Source organism: Puntigrus tetrazona, chromosome 19, assembly GCF_018831695.1.
Source record: "Puntigrus tetrazona isolate hp1 chromosome 19, ASM1883169v1, whole genome shotgun sequence".
NCBI lineage: Eukaryota > Metazoa > Chordata > Actinopteri > Cypriniformes > Cyprinidae > Puntigrus > Puntigrus tetrazona.
Genome location: NC_056717.1, coordinates 7,434,147 through 7,443,498, shown reverse-complemented (window position 1 = coordinate 7,443,498; position 9,352 = coordinate 7,434,147). Strand labels below are relative to the sequence as shown.

Below are 9,352 nucleotides of genomic sequence, written 5' to 3'. Positions count from 1 at the left end.
ATATAACTATGTAATATATTTCAGTACTCGCCATTAGATATTTAAGGTTTACTTTTTGGGTTTTTTTTGCCCTGCTTTCCTGTGTGCCCTTATTTGGACATTTATCTCTTCTTGTTTATGGTTGATTGTTTGATTACTCCCTGGCTGTTCTGAGTTCTCCCTGATTGTGTCACTGTTAAAAGCCTGTACTGTTTAGTTCTGTTTGTCGTACGTTAATGTTATATTGTTTCACAGGATGTTGCTAATATGTTGCTAATATGTTGCTAATATGTGTCAAGTTTTATATATATTTTTTAGTTCATTTATTCTAGAGGCACACACCCGTAACACATATAACATACTGACTATCAGAAACGTTACAAGTATATGCCAATTTACTAATCCTAAACCTACCCTAACAGTCTACTCTGTGAGTTTGTAGACATGTAGTTACAGATTCATGAGATTTACTTAACATCAAAATAAAATGTAACTAAGTAACTTCATATAGAAATATTTAGATGCCTGCGCAATGTAACGGTACAAGTTTTCCAAATGTTTTGACACTCTTAGCTGTTGATAAATGTCTAGATAATACATAATTTAGTCATGCATTATATATACTGTATAAACGTTTCATAAATATCTGTATTATTTCTAAACCAATACATTTTCATTCAAATTATGATTACATAATGATGAGTATAAAGAAAGTACCATACGGTAGTTCACCTGGTTTAGCACTGTGTTGCACTTGTGGATAATTTAAGTTCAGTTCATAAATTTTTTGCCTACAATTTATTGTTCAACTTAATTATAAAATGTGTATTTAAAATCTGAGAATGTTTGTATATCTGTGTGTAACTCAAAAGCAAAAAAGAGAAATCGAAAGGGTTAACAGATTATTTGCATTTAAATGAAATTGGCATTCTATAGAATACATTCAGTTAGAATAGCATCAACCCATTCATCTTTTGCATTGGATTTCTGTCCTCCCATTCAACACCCAGTTGAACCTGTGGCTCTACCATCATCATTACACACTAAAGTGCATGAATTGTTATTTGCTGAGTGCCCCTCAGGGAAACCGTAAACCATAATGAAATTTAACCTGCCAGTGACACCAAGATCAGATCCAATTCAACTCACCCTGAACATCACTGGAGCAGAACACTATCACAGCTAACACAATACAGACAAAAATGTAATTCTAATTTAGCACCTTAAGGCATCCAACAAAATAAAAGGTTTTTAGAAACATATCGGATTTGAAAAAAGGTTAAGAGGTTACAGAAACATCTATTCAGGCATTATGCCTGTATCTGATTCAGACTTTTTAAATCTCCCGGTATTAAACGTTCAGAGCATTAAAAGGTTAGTCGTGTGGCCTTTAGGCATGTGAATTTTGACAAATAACAGGCAGAAATTTCCAATTAACAGTGAGATACATAAAAAAAAGACAACAACAGAAGTTTCTCTATTCTCCAAATAATACTCACAAAATAATGACTTGTATTCTGTTTTGCAAAAAATCATCATAAGTTTAATACATGCAAAACATAGTGACACAAATAACAGGTCATCCTGTGTGATTTAGTTAGCTAGTGTTTACTCGCATTTAAAGTTTTCACCAGTAAAATGACATTAGACATAATCATTGAAGAAATGAATAATAATCATTGATATTTTTATCACATATGTGGACGCCAACCATGCAACTGTGTTAAGCCAAAAATGAAGTTTGCTGTTATTTATGAGTTATGACAGAGACATCATAATTAAGTCTATTTTGAAAGGACACATTTTTTCCTATGCCCCAAAAGCTCATCCTAAAGCATGTGCTTCCCTAAAAATCTAAATATTGCCCGATATGTCTAAGAGCTGAGAAAGGAATTATAAATTTATGTAATCAGTATATTGTGAACTGTCCCAAACAAATCCAGCATAAGATAAGATAAGTGACACTTTGCTCTTGCAATTTGCAGTTCTACCAAAAAATTGCTTTGGGTACAGTTGAGATTCTGACTGAAAGAGCTGAAATATCATGCTGCAGAGATTCTAGCAGTTCTGTGTAAGAGCTTTTCCACCCTGGCGCCCAAAGGGGCAAAAATCTGTTCTTTCACAGTTAGTATGCTACACCACACCGAGCAGGACAGAGTCATGCATTTTTTTCAGTTTCAGAAATCAGTGATCCTTGTCCGTTGTGAATGCAATCACATTAAACTTAGACTATGAAAACCTAATATTGTTTACATTAACATAACAATTATTAAAGGTGTCATAAAATGGAAAACTGCATTCACCTTGGCATAGTTAAATAATAACAGTTCTGTAAATGGAAATGACATACAGCAAAACTCAAACACCATTGTTTCTTCCTTCTGATGTAAAATCTCCTGCATAAAAAAGACCACTGAAAAACAGGCGAATCAGAACATAACACCGACTGTGACGTTATAGATCATTAAGTCCCCAACATTTGCATAAAATATACCCAACCATGTTCAAGGCCAGGCTGTGAAGGGGTGGGTTGGTGTCTGTATTCAGAAAGGCACAGAAGGCAAATAACGTGTTAACTGCAAGAGAAAGTATTGAACTATATATTTTCCTTCCCGTGTCTCCTACCTGCTGTGAGCTATTGAAATTGGCTGCACTGTGAAACAGCCAATCAGAGCGGAGCTCAACATTATTATTCATGACCCTTCCAAATAAGGTAAAGACAATTTCATTGTAGAGACAAATATTCGGGTTGTAAAGGGACATGTAAAATAGTTTCTGGGGATTTTTGTTGGCCTTTCCTAAACTGCATACCTTCTGTGTAGATATCAGAGAACAATTTAAAATACAATTAATTCATCCTATCACTGTAAACATTCTTTTCAAAACACTTTTTACTCAGTAATAATAATTTACATGTAGGAAATATATTACTTTAATTTCCACAATCCATCGTCATGTTTTTTCTCATTGCACTGCAAAACTACAGTTTGCCAAAATGCTTCTTAGTCCTGTGCCTGAGGCATTTCAGATGTTAGAGAATACACAGCTTTCAAGACACTCTCTACCCAGGACCAAAAGGCATAGCATGAAAGGAAGTTAAAAAAATCGAGACAGTATAAGAAATAAGAAGTAGAAACAGCATTTGGCATTTGCGAAAGCATCTGTGTATGGCTCCTTTTTAATAATTTAAGGCAATAAGGGACATTGGCACTGAATGCAAGAAATGGACACTGAAAAACAAACATTCTTTGACTTTTTATAATTATATTAAGAGTTACTGGTAATATAAAGTTTGACCTTTTAAACAGAATTTAAAATGCATGCTATCACTGTAAGCCATTTACAGAAATTGTTTTTTACTGAAAGGTCATATTTGCTTGTTTACACATTCATTGTAACTAAGATGGAAGCAAGTTAGCTTCTTGTATTTTCTAAACAAGCAATCTGATAATAAAATCTGATACCATGGGTAACACAACTTTTGATTTATGGAATATGAAAAAATAAAGAACATTATTTACTATTTACAGATATATTGTAAGTTATATGTATATTTATATTAATATATATTTCATATCATCAGATTTTTGTTTCACTTCACCAATCACAATTCAAAACAACTACACTATATTGCCAAAAGTATTCACTCACCCATCCAAATATTTGGAATCAGGTGTTCCAATCACTTCCATGGCCACAGGTGTATAAAATCAAGCACCTAGGCATGCAGACTGTTTTTACAAACATTCGGGGACGCTCTCAGGAGCTTATTGAATTCCAGCGTGGAACTGTTATAGGATGCCACCTGTGCAACAAATCCAGTCATCAAATTTCTTTGCTCCTAAATATTCCATAGTCAACTGTTGGGCTGTATTATAAGAACGTGGAAGCATTTGGGAATGACAGCAACTCAGCCAAAAAGTGGAAGTCAACGTAAACTGACGGAGTGAGAGCTTCATGGAATGGGAGAGAGAGAGCTTCATGGAATGGGTTTCCATGGCTGAGCAGTTGCATTCAAGCCATACATCACCAAGTGCAATACAAAGTGTTGAATGCAGTGGTGTAAAGCACACCGCCACTAGACTCAATGGAGAAATGGAGAAAAGTTCTCTGGAGTGACGAATTGCATTTTTCCATCTAGCAATCTGATAGATGAGTCTGGGTTTGGCGGTTGCCAGGAGAATGGTACTTGTCTGACTGCATTGTGCCAAGTGTAAAGTTTGGTAGAGGGGTGATTATGGTGTGGGGTTGTTTTTCAGGAGCTGGGCTTGGACCCTTAGTTCCAGTAAAAGGAACTCTGAATGCTTTAGCATACCAAGACATTTTGGACAATTCCATGCTCCCAACTTTGTGAAAACAATGTGGAGCTGGACCCTTCCTCTTCCAACATGACTGTCCATAAAGACATGGATGACAGAGTCTGGTGTGGATGAACTCGACTGGCCTGCAAAGAGTCCTGAGCTCAACATGACAGAACACCTTTGGGATGAATTGGGATGAATGAGCAGAGACTGAGAGCCAGGCCTTCTCGTCCCACATCAGTGTTTGACCTCACAAACAAGCTTCTGGAAGAATGGTCAAAAATTCCCATGAACACACTCCTAAACCTTGTGGACAGCCTTCCCAGAAGAGTTGAAGCTGTTATAGCTGCAAATGGTGGACCGACGTCATATTGAACCCTATGGATTTGGAATAGGATGTAACTTAAGTTCAAGGCAGGTGGGCGAATACTTTTGGCAATATAGTGTATGTACAAACAGATGCCATGAAGCTGTCCACTTATACAGAGAAAAAGAATGAAGAGGAATATAAGAAATAAAAGTCACATAAGCACAGTAGGAATGTCAACTTTTCAGTCTATCTAGCAACATCTCTGCAATATTGGTCCAATTCTGAGTGCTGGCCTTTGCTCAAATTAGCCTGGCAGCGGTACTTTCCAGCAAAACAATTTCTCTGAACTAAGATAGCCAAGTAAAAGTTCTGGGTGTTGATGGTTCCATCTATAACTTCAAAACAGTCTTTATAGTGGCAGTACTTGCAGCTGATAGGGTGCTTTTTTGATGAGCATTCAGCTGGAGAATGGAATACTCTAACAATAGAAAAAGTAGTGGATCTCAAAGTATATCTAAACACAGGAAATCAAAAGAACAGAACATACAAATAAAAAAAAGGAACTATCACTGGGCATTCCTAGAACATGTGCAAGTTTGAGCCTATTATAGATTTATTACATAAATGACAATAAGGATCAGATCTGACCTTGATCTTGTATAATACACTGGGGTGATATAGCCTCTATTAATAAACTTATAATGTGTCATCTGATGTGCAAGATTTTTAGAAGCAGTAAAACATCTGGCCCATACCAAATCCCAATCAGGCTGAGAAAGATCGTCCCTTGCCCAGGAGTGTATACCTGGAATATATGTATACTGCAGTAAATAATATAATTATAAATATAATTCAGTAGTTGAATTATAAATCTTGGAAAATAGATTTTATGTGACATATTTACACAGATGATAGATTTTGATAAATCCCTGTCCAGCCCCTACGGGCTCAAGACCTGCCCAAAGAAAACTCGACTCAATCCTATCAAAGGTCTTCTCTGTGTCAAATGAAATGATAGGAACTGGACCTATGAATAATATATAGAAGTTGCCTGATGTTATCGGAGGCAAATCAATCTTTGAAAAAAACAGACTTTATCTGTAGAATTAGTTAGTCCATGAGCTAAAGTTTTAGCGAAGAGTTTTGTATCTGTAGTTATTAAACTGATAATGTGATAATACTGATAATAGGGGGTCTTTGCCCTTATTGAGTAAAAGGGGCATAAGACCTGTGTTTTGGTCTCTGTGAAGGGTTCCATTTTCACAAAATGAAAAGAGCTTTGTTCTTTGGCATGAAGTCTAGAGCTAGTTTCAGTTCAGAGGCCCTTTTAGCTTCTCTCATGTGATGTTCAACAAATTTGGAGAGGGAAAACTGCTGAAGAAAACAGAATATTTTTCTTATAACTGGAAGAAAAATTTTAAGTATATTGTTTTTTTATGCTAGGCTTAAAAGATTTGGCAACACTTCTTTCCCTTCAATTGTTTTTCAGATTTTGATGGTGTATGTGAAATGTGGAGTCATAAAAACCCCATCAAACATTACTTTTGCTGGTGCACTGTTTCTGGTGCAAAATTAAATTCTGGAGCTGAGGAGTGTTTACGAATCACTCTTATTCTTAAGTCTAAGTATAGTAGAGTATAATTACATCATTCTTAGAATTTTGACACACAAACAAAAATTTTACTCTAAACACGGGTTATACATACTGCCCCTGGTATATATCTTTAGTTTGGTTAAGATAATCTTCTTTATAGCGCATATATTTGCTCTTGATTCCATTTGCTTAATCCATAGAGCTAATAATTTACTTGATCTCTTCTCATTAAAGTAGTAAAACAGTTTTGTATGGGGCCTAATAAATTGAGCTCTGTGTAAGAACAGCTTTTAACTCTGATTTTAGTGCATTTAGTTCTTAGTTCTTTTTGTTGATAATACATATTTTTGAGCTCTTGTTCCAATGCCTGAACTTGACTTTCTAGTTCAAATCTACAGCCATTCCTAGACCTGTGACAAAAAGAGGAAAAAGCAATGTACCTCCTATAACACTTGAGGGTTGTTCGATAAACTCTACTAAGGAGGTACGTAGTTGTGAAAAAAAACAAACCTCCATTTTGTCCTTCCAGAAGAATTAGAAAATAGGAGAGGACACAATGTAACTGGGGAGTGGTCTAAAAGAAGAGGAGGTAGTATATCAGTGTTTTCAATAAACGTAATGAAAGCTGGAGATATAAGCAGGTAAGCAATACGAGAGTAGGATTTATGGTGAGCTAAGCAGAAAGTGTAGCCTTTTTACAGCGTCATTCCTCAATTGCAATGTCACATTGACCTTTTTTTATAAAATAACTTTCAAGAGGTCAGAATATGACCTTTTTTTTAAACTGGGATTATGCACAACATTGATGTCGCCTCAAATGATAACGTGTAGCATTACGCTAGTTGGGAAGTAAACTTAAAACAAAAGCACATTTAATATTGGACCGCGTACCAAGTATGCAAGTAACGTGACGAAATGCGAGACTCCTATATTAGTGCAACGGAAACCCGGTTCTTGGTTCTTTTGATGGTGTTGTTTAAACCGTTGACATTACAATAAGAACAATAATTCAAGCAGACTACATTTTACTACATAAGAAAAAAAAATTTGTGGACTTACATGAACAGATCATGGCATCTGGAGCTATAAGAGAACAACAACAAAAACAGAACAGAAAGGCAGTAAGCGGAGAGTAAGAACAAACTCTCCTACCTGCCATCGCAAGAACCTCGCCTGGATACGTGGCCAACATAACAGAGGAACACCCGAGTCCCAAAGCTGAATCACTATCACAGTATATTAAAGTAGTACTCAGCATAGTCATGATGTCAGTCTATAAATCTCTTTCTAGAGAATAAGCACTGGCATCCGTTAACATTCCCGCTGGTGTGCTGTCACATAAGGGCTGAGGCACAGCAAGTGCATGTTGTTGGTCACCATAAGCCTCCACTTCAGTCGGCGTTTAGAGATGAGAGGTTGATCCATGATGCATCACCTTGATTGTGGCAGGATAGATCATGAAGGAAGAGATCCCGAGTTGCGTGAGTCTTTTACTAGACTAATTCATCTTGCATCTTTTCATGGTGGTTTGATTGCCGTAGTCGAGAAAAAGTTTGCGTTCTCAGCCCTTTCTGCTGCTGTCACCGGCATAGACGCGATGCACCCTCTCTATCCCGATCTATCTGTTTTTAAGTGACAGGATCCACAGGGGTAACTGGGTTTCTATGAATCCTAAAGCATCGCTGCCCTCTTCCCCTTCTGCGAGGCAGACGAGACGAATGTTACACTAACAACTTTTATTTTCCAGTCTCACCATATTGTCTCGAAGTGTATCTACGGTTAGCTGTGTTTTGCTTAACTTTACAAACAGTCTGTATATTGTCAAAATTATTACTGATCGATATCTTCTCTTTCCCCAGTAATCCAATTTCTCCTTATATATTTAACAACGACGATCTGTAGCTTTAGCTTGTCAGCCACAGGCATACAGTACTTCATTAACAGGCTCTTTCTGACATTTTTTCTCTGGAGAGGACGGTAAAAGCTGTCGTTTAACTATCATAAAAAAGTAACGAATTCAGGGACACAAATACAAGAAAGTTGCGTTAAGACTATGCTTCAGACTCAAGCGACTATCTCTGTCAGGGGGTCACGTGATCAGGAAGAAATCTGTATTTGATTATTTATATTTACATACATTTTCTCTGTTTATTTTGGGTCACTTGTTTTATCATTCATTGTGTAATTTAGTTTTGATTTAAGTTTGATTTCAGCGGTTTATGTTATGTTGACACGGAAGAGAAAATGAAAGTTTGTGTTACTGAAATTACTTCTGCTTTTCCTGTGTATGATACTGGATGTTTAACATCTTCCATACTAAACTTTTATATCATTGTGTATTTAAATTATGAATCACCCAAATCATCTTTGACTTAATAACCATACAGTCTCAGAAATAAAATGTACAAAAGCTGGTACTTTTTTAAAAGATTCATGTTTGTACCTTAAAGGTAGATATTAGTACTAAAAGTGTAAATATTTGAACCTAACAAATACAAAAGTGCACCTTTTGAAACCTTTTAGACTCAAAAACACATCGCAAGCAATTGGCAAAGATCCTTCTCAACAGACAACAGGCAAATTTCAACAGTTGCCACACAGGGGAAAGCTCACAGCTCTTGGCAAGCACATAGCAAGACATATGGGAGAGCACTGACCTGCCATACCAGGGGCTCCACATGGTCGACTGTAGAGGAGAGGCAGACACTGAGGACAACAGTATGAGACGACGCAGTGAGCACGCTGGCTATGATGGCATCTCTCATAGAGAAGGGGAGCATAGTGTATACCACAAAGATGATGAACAAGAAGAAAGACACCTAGAATCAGAATAAACGAAACAAGGGACAGTAAAACATTATGACAGATTATTTTGGTTATATCAGGTTAGTTGTCTAAACAAAAATGGTTGTATGTAATAATATTATAATAAAGAATTACTGTAACAAGGTGTCCATAAAGAGTTGATAATATTTATAATAACACTGAATTTCATAGGTGTCTCTCACAGAAGTGTCTTGTCCCACAGAAACATATATAACATAAATAGTGTAGCTTAGTGGCCAGTGTTTTATAATATTAATTTTATTATACTTAGTGTCCATTTCATTATTTAATATATATTGGAGACATCCAAGTTATTTGACATATTTAAAATAATAATAATAA

The 9,352-nt window shown here is 36.1% G+C and overlaps 1 long non-coding RNA gene across 1 annotated transcript in view; it reads right to left on the bottom strand.

Moving 5' to 3' along the window:
• Positions 1-34: 34 nt before the first annotated feature.
• The window catches only part of LOC122323469, a 14,921-nt gene continuing 5,603 nt past the window's right edge, over positions 35-9,352 (bottom strand). Inside the window, exons 2-3 of the long non-coding RNA XR_006247015.1 lie at positions 8,842-9,003; positions 35-7,267 (exon numbers count right to left, since the gene is read on the bottom strand). This is a non-coding gene — a long non-coding RNA (uncharacterized LOC122323469). The remainder of the gene's footprint in view (positions 7,268-8,841; positions 9,004-9,352) is intronic.